A 13,986-nucleotide genomic window follows, 5' to 3' on the forward strand; every position below is an offset into this window, starting at 1 on the left:
AGGAATAGAATGGAAGTGATCTAGGGGATTCCTGATCCCTCTCACTACTGCTTCTGCATCGCCACCCTCAGCTCATGGTAGGAAAGCAGAGGAATCTCTCTCCAGAGACCAGGTGCACATCCTACTCTTGCAGAGGTCCCAGCAGTGGCTAGGGTGTGACTGCTGCCTTTGCATCACCAGGTGGTGGAGTTCTGGCCTGCAGTCCTCAGAGGGTGTGGCATGCGCCGAGCCTGGGGCTGCCCAGCCACACGACTGCCTGGGATGGTGGAGAGCTTGAGTGTAGGGTCCAGGCCCAGCCCCTACTGTAGCTCAGGAATGAACTGAGACCAGTTGGTGTCAGGGCCCAGGGGGTCCTCCTCCAGGCCAGGGAAGCTGATGTCCAACAGGATCTTACTCAGGCTGTCATTCATTGTGTCTAGAATCAGGCCTTCTGTCAGAGAATGGTTTGCTGAAAGGCTGGGGACCTGTGGCTCTGGGGATCCCAGCTTGGGGACTTCCAGATCTGAGGGGCAAGAGCTGCTAAAGGGATCAGCGGCAAGGTCTAAGGGTTCTGAATTGAGGAGCTCTCGGGGTGAGTCAAAGAGGGGAATGCTTTGCAGTGGTGTGGTGCTCACATCCATTAGCCCTAGGGAGTCAGGCAAGGGGCCCAAGGTACCCTGTGGTGTTTGTACCGGGCTGAAATCCAGCCTCCTCACTTTGGCAGGTGTGAGCCTCCAGGATTCAGGGGTTTTGGGGAGGAGAGATTTACTTGGGGTGGAGGAGATGGGCAGCATCTCCTTAATGGGTGTCTTGAAAGGTCCTCCCTCCTCCTGGGGAGAGCAAGCGAAGGGGCTGGCTCTGCAGACTCCACCAGGAGGCAGACAGGGTGCTCCACAGCTTGTCCAGAGGTGCTGGAGCCCTCCGAGAAGGCAAGCTCGGGCTCATCCACACAGGGAGGCAACAGGTGCTGTTTCCTTTGAGACCGGCTCATCTCCCTTCTCTCTCTTCATTTAATCACGAGCATTTCTGAGACAGGCTATGCCGGGGACTTGAGCTCACTGTAGGACTTCTTGGGTCTCGGGGTGAGAGAGCAGGATGAAGCCTCCTAGGAGTGAGATGACTCTTCTTTGAAAGATGAGCACAGAGCGGGCCACTTCTCCAAGGGAGGGCTCTCCACTTTGAAGGGTCTCCCTAAGGGGAGCTTGTCCTCCCCAGGCTGGGTTTCTTCCTCCTTGATAGACTGAACCAGAAGCAAAGGTAACAGCCCTGCTCCAAGCAGAGATCTCTCCCCCTTCACTGGTCCAGCAGTAGGTAGCAGGGCTATGGCCTCGTCAGCCAGCAGCACCTTGGGGGCGGTATGGACTCGCTTGCTGTGGCAGGCTAGCTCTGAGCTCATGAGAGAAGCCGCCAGGGGCAATGGCACCTTCACTGTGGGCTGCAACACCAGGGACTGGTTCACTGGGAACCGGATGGGCACCAGGTACAAGTTGACCCTTGGCAGCAGTGGCTTCATCTTCCGCCATGCACCCAGTGGGAGTTCAGTTTTGATGATTGCATTCCGGCGGAGCTCAGCATTGGGCCGCTTCTGCTGCTTAAACATCTGATCCAAAGTCAGGAATCTGTTTGCACTGGGGTGAATGGTCCAAAAGGAGACCTTGCCATTGGCAGATGTCTCCCGAACAAACATGTCATGGAGGGAAAGGTTGTGGCGAATGGAATTCTTCCAGCCTGGCTTGGCAATGTGCTTAAAATAGGGGAAGTGATCCTCGATCCAAGTGTAGATGTCCTTCAGTGTCATGTGCTTCTTCTCGGTGCTGTTGATGGCGAACTGTATCATGGCCATGTAAGAGTAAGGGCGGCCTCTCAGACACAGAGTCCTGCCAGGCTGTTGATGCTCCCAAGGGCTCCTCCACCTGAGGGGTCTTGACTTGACTCTGCTCCAGGTAACAGTTCTCCTTCTCCTCCACCTCCTGCTTGATGCTCCAGGAGCTCAGTCCTTCAGGACTCATCTTCCCAAGCCACTGAATGTTGCTCAGGCTGCTGTCCAGAATGCAGCCTGCTGCCTCACCGCCGGCATAGCTCTCCCGCCGGTGCCCTGCAGGAGCTCCAGGTGGCCTAGGAACATTCACATCCTTAGCTGCAGGCTTTGGTCCCAACTTCTCAGTGAGCAATTCTGTACTCTTGGAATCATTGCTGTTTTGGGCTTGTGGCTGTGGTCCTGGAGAGCAAGCTGGGGCTCCCCCACAGCTGATGAGGATGAATTTGTTAGGCCCACTGCTGCCACTCTCTTTTCCTTTGGCAGTCAGTACTGTGATGATGCTCTGGATATCAGCATTGTTAGGGATGGCCACCACTTGTGTGTTGGGCATGGTAGGGTGATTAATAATCTTGATCCCAGCTGGAAACTTGCAAGAGCTGGATTCTGCCACCTCCTTGGAGGCTGGGGCTTGACTAGGCTCCTCTGGGCAGGGGGTTTCTTAGAATCCTCTTCAGATGTTTCAACTGGAGCATTTTGAACAGGAAGGGGCAGCCTCCTTCTTTTGAAAATCAGTGGCCGATGAGGGCTGGTTTTCATTCCGAGTCTGTGCTTTCACTGTCCATTGAGAATCACAAGTATGGACCCTCAGACCTCAGCAATGCCGCCCAGGGCCCAACACAGTGCTCTTGAACCAGCTGGGCCCCGGAGAGCAGGTGGGACGGGAGCCCGGGTGCCCGGGTACCTGGTGGGGAGTGGGCCCGGGCGGGCCCGATTCTTTTAACTTTTATTGTAAAGTTTTTGTGGCCAGCTGGTCTTTCCCACTAAATCAGAAGTCCCCTCTGGGCAGGGCCTGGGCCCCTCTTGCTCATCACTGTGCCCTGAGGGAAGAATACAGCACGGGGCACTTGGCACTTGGTGCCTCCAGCATCTTTTCTTGATTAAACAAGTGAATGTGTTTATTAAGCACCCACTGAAGACCAAAGGTTTTATACAAGTCAGATTCTCCCAGGGCCGAGCCCAGTGGCTGCTCCTAATTCTGCACGCTCTGCGTCCTCAGTCTCTGTGGGTTTGGGGTCAGGGATGCGCCTGCTAAGCCTGCTAAGGGCAGCACGGCGGGCATCTTCACTGTGGGCAGCGCCAGAGGGTTACTCCTGCCCAGCCTGCTTCCCTTCATCTCTGCTCCCCTCACAGCTCGCCTGTGGGCTTCGGAGAACCGAGTTGGAGGTGAGAACTGGGTCCCCTATTAGCACAGGGAATGTTGTGTTCTTCTGACCCCTGATGGTCACTCTCGGGATAGCAAATGACAGCTACTTCACATCCCCGGCGCTATGCTCAGAGTGGCCACCAGAGAGCAGAGTTCGCAACATGCTTCCCTCTAATAGGTTCCCCAACCCCTGACTTTCAAAAAAGTCGATTACCGGGGAAGATGAAAAGAGGAATTAAAATGCGCCATGTGCATGTACCAACCTCCACGAGGACTATGGTTAAGTACTGCAAATGTACTCATAGAAATCTTGAAAAACAAGAAAATAAGAGTAGCCAATCCCCAGGCTGGTTCATTGGAGCAAATCACAAGGTGTCACACAGAGTGTAGGATGCAAGGTGACACTCGTGCGTGTCAATCCCAAAGCGTGGGGAGAAAGCCCACCCTGATCGCTCGGTCTCGGGGTGCATACCAGCGTCTCCTTTTTGCAGAATGCCGGGAAAATCATCTTACAATTATCACCTTTAGTTTGCACTAGCTTGAGTGAGTCTATTTTTTGATAACTGAAAAAAAATTAGTACCTCAGGAAATAACTTTAAAAATATAGATCCTGTTACCTTTAGCCTAAAAAGCTCATGTTCTATTTCTAGCTACTCCTATAACAAACTAAGTCTGTTTGATGGGAAAATGGGGAACCTGGCCCAAAAGTTCCATAGAAATTTGTACCCAGGGTTGGTGGCACTGCCTGCAATCTCAGGATGCAGGAGGCTGAGGAAGGAGGATTGCCACAAATTTGAGGCCAGCCTGGGCTACATAGTAAGTTCAAGGCCAGCCTGGACCATATAGCAAGATGCTGTCCACCGCCGCCCCCCCCCAAAAAAAAAGAAAGAAAGAAAGAAGAAAAAAAGAAAGAATAAGAAACTTCCAAAGTATATTTTCTTAAATTCTTTTATTGGTACATTTTAGGTATACAATACGTTTACATTTATCATTGGGTGCTTGTACCCGTACATGATGTATCTTGGTTCTTAATTTTTCCCCATTACCTGTGTGCCCTTCACCCCCTCCACCCTTCCCTATTTACATAGATTTCATTTCCATTTTTTTCTTTTCTCATAATTTTTCCTTTCCCTTCTTTCCTTTCCCCTTCCCCTCTCACCACCCCTACCCCTTTGGACTTTTTCTTCCTATTTCAAATTATTAATTATTCATTTTAATCATTTTAATCCTTATTTACACTTTCAGTTTCTCACACTAGAGAAATTATTCAGTATTTACACATGTGTGTCCTATTTATTTCACTTAAGAGTATGGCCTCAATATGCATTCATTTAGCTATAAATGACTCTAGTTTCCCATTCTTTATGGCTGAGTAGTACTCCATTTTATAAAAAAACCACATCTTCTTTATCCAGTTTCCAGTCGATGGGCACGTGGGCTGTTTCCAACCTTTAGCTATTACACACTGTTCTGCTATGAACATGGGTGCACATATATCACTGTGGTATGATTCTTTTAATTCTTTGGGGAAGATACCCAGTAGAGGAATAGCTGGGTCAAATGGGACTTCCAATCCTAGTTCTTAGAGGTATCTCCATACTGATTTCCACAGTGGTTGCACCAGTCTGCACTCCCACCAACAATGGAGAAGAGGTCCTTTCTCCCCACAGCCCTGCCAGCATTTGTTATTGGTTGATTTCTTGATAGCAGCCATTCTTTCTTGGGTGAAGTGGAATCTCAGTGTTGTCTTCATCTGCATCTCTCAAATGATCAATGATATTGAACATTTTTTCATATGTTTATTTGCTGCTTTTACTTCTTTGTCTGAGAAATGTCTGTTCATTTCAGATGCCCATTTTTGAATTGGGTCTTTGAATTTGGGGGGTCTGATTTTTTTCAGTTCTTTATATATTCTCAATAGTAGTCCTTTGTCTAAGGTACAGCTGCTAAAAAATTTTCCCCACATTGTAGGTTGTCTCTTAGCTCTGTTGGTGGTTTCTCTTGGAGTGCAGAAGCTTTTTAATAAGATGAGATCCTGGTTGTTGATTCTTTGTGCTAGCTCCTGTGCTACTGAGGTTTTGCTCATAAAGTCTTTTCCTATGCCAGTGTCTTCAAGAGTTCTACCTAACTTATCTTCCAGCAAGTTTAGTGTTCCTGTCTTAATATTTAGATCTTTAATCCACTTCAATCTTAGTTTAGTGCCTGGTGATAGGTATGGGTTTAGTTTTAATCTTTGGCAGGTTGAAATCCAGTTTTTCCAACACCATTTATTAAATAGGCTATCTTTCCTCCAATGAGGGTGGTTGGCTCCTTTGTCAAAGATGAGATGGCTGAGTATGTCTAGAGTTATTTCTGCAACTTCTAATCTATTCCACTGATCCTTGGGTCTGTTTCTTTGTCAGTACCATGCTGTTTTTATCAGCTTTGTAGTACAGTTTCAAGTTGGGGATTGTGATATCCCCAGCCATGTCTCTGTTGCCTAGAATTGCTTTTGCTATTCTAGGTCTCTTCTGGTTCCAAATGAATTTTTGGATTGTTTTCTCTAGTTCTGTGAAGTATATTGTTGGAATTTCAATTGACATTGCATTAAATATATTAGTTTTGGAAGTATGGCCATTTTCACTATATTGGTTCTTCGTACCCAGGAACAAGGGATATCTTTCCATTTTCTTATATCCTCTTCAATCTCCTTTTTCAGCATGCTGTAGTTTTCAGTGTACAGGTCTTTTGCTTCCTTTGTTAGTTTGATTCCTAGATATTTCATCTTATTAGATGCTATTTCAGAAGTAATTGTTTCCTCAATTTCTCTCTCAATGAGTCTGCTATTTGCATATAAGAAGGCTATTGTTTTTTGAGTGTTGACCTTGTATCCAGCTACTCTACTGAATCTGTCAATTAGGTCTAGAAGACTTTTGACTGAGTTTTTTGGGTCTTCTATGTAAAGTATCATATCATCAGCAAATAATGACAGTTTCACTTCTTCCTTTCATATTTTTATTCCTTTTCTTTCTTTCTCTTTTCTAATTGCTGTGGCTAATGTTTCCAGAACTATATTGAACAGGAGTGGTGATAGTGGGCATCCTTGTTCTGTTCCTGATTTTAGCATGAAGGTTTTCAGTTTTGACCATTTAGTATGATGCTGGCTGTTGGTTTTTCATAGATAGCCTTCATCAGGTTGAGATAAAGACCTCCTATTCCAAATTTCTGTAGGGTTTTTCTCATGAATGGGTGTTGGATTTTGTCGAATGTCTTTTCTGCATCTATTGAGATGATCCTATGGTTTTTGTCCTTGACTCTGTTAATATAGTGTGTTACATTTATTGATTTATGTATGTTGAACCATCCTTGCATCCCTGGGATAAATCCAACTTGGTCAGGGTGTATGATCTTCTTTCTTGATGACCCTCTGTATTCTGTTTGCCAGTATCTTGTTGAGGGTTTTTGTATCTATGTTCATTAGGGAGATTGGCCTTTAGTTCTCTTTTTGGGTTGGGTCTTTCCCTGGTTTTGGAATCAAAGTCACACTTGCTTCCAGGAATGAATTTGGAAGCCTTGCTTCCCTTTCAATTTCCTTGATGAGAGTAATGGCAATAGCTCTTCTTTAAATGTCTTGTAGAATTCAGCAGTGAAGCTATCAGGACCTGGGCTTTTCTTTGTTGGTAAATATTTTATTACATTTTCAATTTCACTCATTGTAATAGGGGTGTTTAGAATTTCTATATCTTCTTCATTTAACTTTGGCAACTCATATGTATCTAGGAATCTGTCCATTTCTTCTGTGTTTTCCATTTTATTAGAGTACAGGTTCTTGAAGTAGGTATTGATGATCCTCTGGATTTCTGCTGGGTCTGTTGTGACTTCACCTTTTTTGTTCTTAATTGCACGGATTTGAGCCTATTCTTTCCTTTTTTTTGATTAGGTTGGCTAAAGGTTTATCGATTTTATTTATTCTTTCGAAAAACCAACTCTTTGATTCATTGACTTTCTGTATCGTTCTCTTAGTCTCCATTGCATTGATTTCTGCTCTGATCTTTATAATTTCCTCTCTTGTACGAGCTTTGGGTTTGCTATGCTCTTCTTTTTCTGGGAGCTTGAGGTTCTGCATTATGTTATTTATTTGAGTTCTCTCTGTTTTCCTAATATGGGCATTCACTGCTATGAATTTCCCACGTAGAAGTTCTTTCATTGTGTCCCATAGATTCCTGTATGTTGAACTGGCATTATCATTTACTTGTAGAAACTGTCTAATTTCTTCTTTAATTTCCTCTGTGACCCATTGGTTGTTCAGGAGGGTGTTATTCAGTTTCCATGTGTTTGTGGGGATTTTGCGGTTTCTTATGTTATTGACCTCCAATTTTATTGCACTATGGTCTGATAATATACAGGGGGTAACTTCAATTCTTTTACATTTACTTAGACATGTCCTGTGAACTAGCATGTGGTCTATTTTGGAGAATGATGTGTGTGCAGCCAAAAAGAATGTGTATTCTGGGCAGGTGGCGGAACCACTGAGCTAAATCCCCGGCAAGAATGTGTTTTCTGATTTTGTGGGGTGGAACACTCTGTAAACATCTATTAAGTCAATTTGTTCAATAGCTTAGTTCAGTTCTAGAATTTCGTTGTTAATATTTTGTGTAGATGACCTGTCTATTTGTGATAGTGGGGTATTGAGGTCCCCCACTACAATTGTATTAGTGTTTATTTGGTTTTTCATGTCCATTAATATTTGTTTTGTATAATTGGGGGCATTCATATTTGGGCATATATATTTAGGATTGTCATCTCTTCCTCTTGGATTGTTCCCTTCACAAGGATGTAGTGATCATCTTTGTCTCTCTTAATTAGTTTTGGTTTGAAATCTACTTTGTCTGCAAATAAGATTGCTACCCTTGCTTTTTTCTGGGTTCCCGTGGCATGGAGAACTGTTTTCCATCCTTTTACTTTCAGTCTATGAATTTCTTTTTTGAGTTAGGTGTGTTTCTTGTATACAGCATGTTATTGGATTTTGCTTCTTAATCCATTATGCCAGTCTAGTTCTTTTTATTGGTGAATTGAGGCCATTAACATTGATGGTTATAATTGATATTGACTCATCCTTGTCAGGATGTTTTATTTTTGTTGGCTCTTTTATTTCTTATTTTTCCCCCTTTCCCTTTGGTTTCTTACCTTGCCTAGTGGCTTCCCTCTGTTGGGCCTCATGGAGTTGTGACCTTCATTGTCTTTTTCTAGGATATTGTTTAGAATTGCTTGTAGTGCTGGTTTGGTGTTCATGAAATTTCTCAAGTGTTCTTTGTCGTGGAAGTATCTAATTTCCCCATTGATTTTGAAAGATAATTTTGCAGGGTACAACAGTCTAGGTTGGAAGCTATTTTCTTTTAGGGCTTGAAATACTTCACTCCAGGCTCTCCTTGAGTTGAGGGATTGTGTTGAGAAGTCTGCTGTGATTCTGATGGGCTTTCCTTTGTAGGTGATTTGTTTCTTTTCTCTAAGTGCTTGTAGGATTTTGTTCTTCTGTTGGGTTTCTGGGATCTTGACTGTTATATGTCTAGGTGTATTTTTTTTTTTGATCATGGCTAGTTGGAGTTTTATATGCCTCACTTATCTGTATGTCCATTTCTCTACCTCTGTCTGGGAAGTTTTCCACTATTACTTCTGTGAACAGTTTTTTTATGTCAATTGTACTTTCTCCTGTTTTTTTGTGGACTCTTGTCAGTCTTATGTTATTCTTCTTTGCATCATCTAGCAGCTGTTGGATTTATTTCTCATGGTCCCTTACTATTTTTAAGAAATCTCTGTTTTCAAAAAAAAAGGAAATCTCTGTTTTAATCCTCCTTAACCACAATTCTGTTTTCTATAACTGATATTCTATCTTCAGATTCCCTTGATCTGCTGTGCATACTTTCAATGGAGTTTTTAATCTCCTGAATATCTGTTTGAATCTGTTTCATGGATTCCATTTCTTTCTTATGCTGTGCAATCATGGTTTCCATTTCTTTCTTATGCTAGGCATTCATGGTTTGTAACATGTTTCTGAACTCATCTATTTTTTTTATCTGTTTCTGTTCTAGAGCCTCTAATCATGTCTTTAACTCTGCTCACCATCTCTGTAGTTATCTGGGAGATTATTTCTGCTTTGAATTTTTCTAGAGCCTCATTCATCTGTTTTGTTACTTCCTGTGCTATCAGTTCAGGGTGTCCAGGTGGTTGATTATCAGACTTTTCCACCTTGTTTCCCTGAGAATTTACTCTTGGTGGGGCGGAAGTCTGAGTTTGTGCCTTGCTTAAATGTCTTCTCATTTTTGTTTTTGGTACTGTCCTTGGTTTAATTCCTGGGTTGATACTTCTAAACTGCTTATTGTAAGTATCTTTGTTGCTTGTAATTAGAACCCTTATGGAATGATTGCTTCTCAGAGGTGTTTCCAGATAGAGCTGATCTTTAGGTTTTGAGTCTCTAATGGCTCTGAGGCTGTCTCATTTTCATTATACCAGGAAGGACCACTGAGTAGATCAATCACAAGACCTTAGCCCAAGTGATACAATCATCAACACCGTAGCATCAAGTACATCTTAGAACATGACAATTTGTGAAAGTTATTAATCTATCACCTTTAATTGTGTGAATTGAATCAAAATTGAGGACCAACCCAACATATGTTTTTTTTGCTGTTTTTTTTAGTACCAGGGATTGAACTTGGGTCCTTGTGTTTGTACAGCAGGCAGCGAAACCACTGAGCTAAATCCCCGGCCTCAACATATGTTTATAGTGAATAAACTCTTCAATATAGCAACTTTACCCTTCGGGATGGGGAGTTAGAAGGAGTTGGGGAGGGAGGGATAGACATGTAGAAGGATAGGGGAAGATTAGCAGTGAGGCCAGAGGACATGGGTGAGAGAAGGAAAAAGAGAATAAAAGAAAAATAAAGAAGAAATCCAAATTAGGGCCAGAACAGGAACAAAAAGGGAGATGAAGAACAATGCGGGACAGCAAGAGAGTGAGTGTGAGAGAGAGAAAGGAAAGAAAAAAGAAATGAAAAGAGAAAAAGAAAAATTTGAAAAGAGTGGGAAAAAAAATAAAAATAAGAGCAAAAAAACCCCCCAATAATAATAATTTTGGAAATAAAAAATAAAAATGAAAATGAAGGGCCTCCTTCAGGGTATGTCTCTGCTGTCACAATAGACAATGTGGGCAGCAGTGTGCAGATATAAGTCAGTGAGTCTCAGTAAGCCAGTATAGACCCGTGGGATTCAGGCAGATTTCTGGTGGAAAGTCCCAAGTTGAGCTCCCTGTCCTCCTGCAGGGTTGAACTCTGCAAGTTTCTACTGCAGGTTTCAGCTGCCCTTCCCCTGAAGATAGTCCAGGTTCTGATGGGAGGTGACGATCCCTCCAACTTACCCAGTATGGTTGTCTGGTGTCCCCTGTGTCTTTTAGTGTGGAACCAGGTTATTGGTACAGCAAGGAGGCCAGAGGTGGGGAGTGGAGGTTGGGGGGGGTGTCTTGGATCACCGCTGTGGGCGTGGCCAGTGTTGAGGGGTCCTCACCTTCTGGCTGGTCCCTGCTGGTGTGCTTGGCGCAGACTGGATGGAGCAGGGCTCCTGGTGACCCGGGACCTCTCTCTCCAGTGCCCCACCAGTGTGTTTGGTGTGGGCTGCACAACCTTTTAAGATATACTTTATATACATTTCCTTGAACTCACAGTCATCCTCCTGTCTCAGCCTCCTGTGTGCTGAGATTATAGGCATGTGCCACCACACCTAGCCCTAGAATCACATATTTCACACAGTTGTCATGTCTCTTTAGTTTCTTTTAATCTGAAACAGTCCCTTAGCCTTTCTTTGTCTTTCATGACAGTGACAATTCTTTTTTTTTTGACAGTTACAATTCTCAAAGAATACAGGCCTCTGAAGTTTATACATATAGCAACACCACACAAACAGTGTGCTGTCCATCGCATCAGGATGCACTTAAGGTTGGTTTAGAGTATTGGGAATGGTGCTTTTGACCTTAAACACTCTGCAAAAGAGGTTTCCATTAGATTTGTTCTCCCTTTTTCTCTACTTAATGATCTGTGAGACTGAATGAATGTCCTGTACCCTGATAAATTTTCTACAAAAAAAAGTAGTGGCCGGACCTTAACCAGCTTTATTGAGCTGTAAGTCATTCATCCACTACACACCTCATTGGAGGTGCTTCTAGCTGGAGGTGGTAGCACACACCTGTCATCCCAGCACTCAGGAGGCTGAGGTAGGAGGATTGCTGTGAGTTCAAGGCCAGCCTGGGCTACATAGAGACCCTGTCTCAAAAAACAAAAAAATCAAAGTGCTTCTAGCACCTTAGCGGGGCTGTGTGACCAGCCCCGAAGTGAGTGGAAACAAACATTTCCACCCCTCCTGAGAGGAACCCGGTTTCTGAACTGTCCTCACCCTACTCCTGCCCAGCCCTAGGCAGCACTCCCCTGCCAGCGCCTGCTCCATGTTTCCCGTGACTCTAGCCACACAGTGCACAGTTTCTGTGAGCACCTCTACCCGGGCACAACATGCTCAAGGCCCCTCCAGATGCTGGTCCTGGGTTCCCCTCACCACAAAGCCGAGTTAGTCCTATCCTGAGTTGGTGGCACTCAGATGATTATTTCCTGTTGTGTTTGGCATCAAGGCTGTGACACCTGCAGTCCTAGCACAGGATGCCGAGGACAGGGCTCTAAAAGGGCCCATTACAGGCCAGGGAGTCTGGCCACCCACTTTAAAGGGAAACTGAGGTCCAAGCCCAAGGTGCTATTTCTGGGGGCAAGGCTGGGCTTTGGCTGTGTAGAATTTTTTTTGTCTCTGGAATCTTAAGGTTCATGACTGCAAAATATTTCCCATACTGTGCTCACCACACTGCAAATTCCACCGCAGTTTACAGCAGAAATCCCAGCCCAGCCTGGTGGCTCATGCTTATAATCCCTGCACTCAAGGAGGCAGAGGCAGGAGGATGGAAAATGTGAGCCCAACCCGGGTGATTCAGAGAATTACTGAGAGCCTGTCTCAAAATTTAAAAAGGAGGGGCTGGGGATTTAGCTCAGTGGCACAGCACCTGCCTGGCAAGCGCAAGGTCCTGAGTTTGATCCCTAAAAAAAAAAAAATTAAAAAGGGGGCAAGGACATAGCTCAGTGCACAGGCCCTGGGTTCAATCTGCAGTGCTGCAAATAAAAAATATAGCCGGGGTGGTGGTGCACACTGGTAATCCTAGCATTTAGGGAGGCTGAGGCAGGAAGATCACTGCAAGGCCAGACTGGGCTACCTAGTGAGTTTAAAGCCAACCTGAATTGCACAGTGAGACCCCGCCTCAGAAAAATCAAAATAAATAAATAAATAAAAATAAAGCAGAGATCTCAGTGTCAAGAACTCAGAGGCTCCTGTGGGGCTGGAAAGGGAGCCAAATACTGTATGACATTCATTTTCATTGATGGCAACTAACTGAAGTTGTGTATGTGGTGCTGGGAATTAAACCCATAGCCTCGGGCATGCAGAACACATACTCTGCCATGAGGCTGCAACCCCAGTTCCAAAATTATTTTATCTATTTACTTTTTTTTTTTTTTTTTGGTACTGGGGATTGAACTTGGGACCTTGTGCTTGCAAGGCAGGCACCAGAACCATTAAGCTAAATCCCCGGCAATTTTATCTATTGATTTATTCATTACAGTACTGGGGATGGAACTCTGAGCCCCTTTATGCTAGGTAAGATTTGTATGACCAGGCTGATCCCAGCTCTTTTTATTCTTTTTTGAGATAGGATCTCAGTTGCTAAGGCTGTCCTAGAACATGAGATCCTCCTGCCTCAGTCTCCTGAATAGCCACAACATCGGCTTTTGAAGGTGTCCTTGATGTTTTCAAGCCAGACTCAGCAGCGCATGCTTGTAATCCCAGCTCCTCAGGAGGCTGAGGCAAGGGAACTGCAAACTTGAAGCCAGCTTTGGCAACTTAGTAAGAGCTTGTCTCAAAAACAAAATGTATGGGCCAGGGATTTAGTTCAGTGGTGCCGCCACCTGTCTTGCAAGCACAAGGACCCAAGTTCAATCCCCGGTACCAAAAGAAAAATAAAATAAAACCCCCCAAAACAAAATGTAAATCCAGCAGGTGCTGAGGGTGTAGCCCAGTGTGTGCTTGCCTAGCACGCCAGGGGCCCTGTACTGGATCCCAAGTGGGGACAATAAAACAAAAGTTCACCTTCAAGACTGTGCATCAGCTGGGTGTGGTGGCTCATGCCTGTGATCCCAGCACTGAGGCCGAGGTAAGAGGATCTTGGCGAGTTGAGGCCAGCCTGGGCTACATAGTGAGTTCAAGGGCAGCCTGAACTACATAGTGAGACCCTAAAAAACAGTTCATTAAACAAGTCCTGGAAGGCCAGCTGAGGCCTGGCTTCCTCCTTGTGGGAACCCCAGTGGCCTTCGGTCGTCTGTGGCCTGGCCCTGCTCCTCCTCCTTGGTCAAGACGGGGATGCAGGGGTGGGGTGGCCGGGGGAAGTGGCTCTCAGAGTTCATTGACACCCGGGTACAGCACCACCACTTCAGAGCCAGGAAACTGAGCCCAGGCGAGGGGCGACTTGAGGGGGCAGGTGGCAGGGCTCTGGGGCCAGGGTGGGGGGCCCAGAATCCAGGCTGCAGGCCCCCCTCCAGGGAGCAGTGACCGCGAGTGCACCCCATTTGACAGACAGGGAAAGGGACATGCGGATGGGACCCAAGGTTGCCCATGGACCAGCAGCACTGTATGTATGGGCAGGGCAGGTGGAGAGCCCAGGAGAAGGCACCAGGACAGGGGGACAGGGGACAGGAAGGCTTTATTTTAT

General features: G+C 45.2%; 1 pseudogene; it reads right to left on the reverse strand.

Annotated features, from left to right (window-relative positions):
- Positions 1-299: 299 nt before the first annotated feature.
- LOC101724290 (forkhead box protein M1 pseudogene) lies at positions 300-2,554 on the reverse strand (annotated as a pseudogene).
- Positions 2,555-13,986: the final 11,432 nt, after the last annotated feature.

The sequence above is a fragment of the Heterocephalus glaber genome, unplaced genomic scaffold (genome assembly GCF_053883595.1).
Source record: "Heterocephalus glaber isolate CG9 unplaced genomic scaffold, H.glaber_assembly_v1.0 deba00001497, whole genome shotgun sequence".
NCBI classification, from domain to species: domain Eukaryota; kingdom Metazoa; phylum Chordata; class Mammalia; order Rodentia; family Bathyergidae; genus Heterocephalus; species Heterocephalus glaber.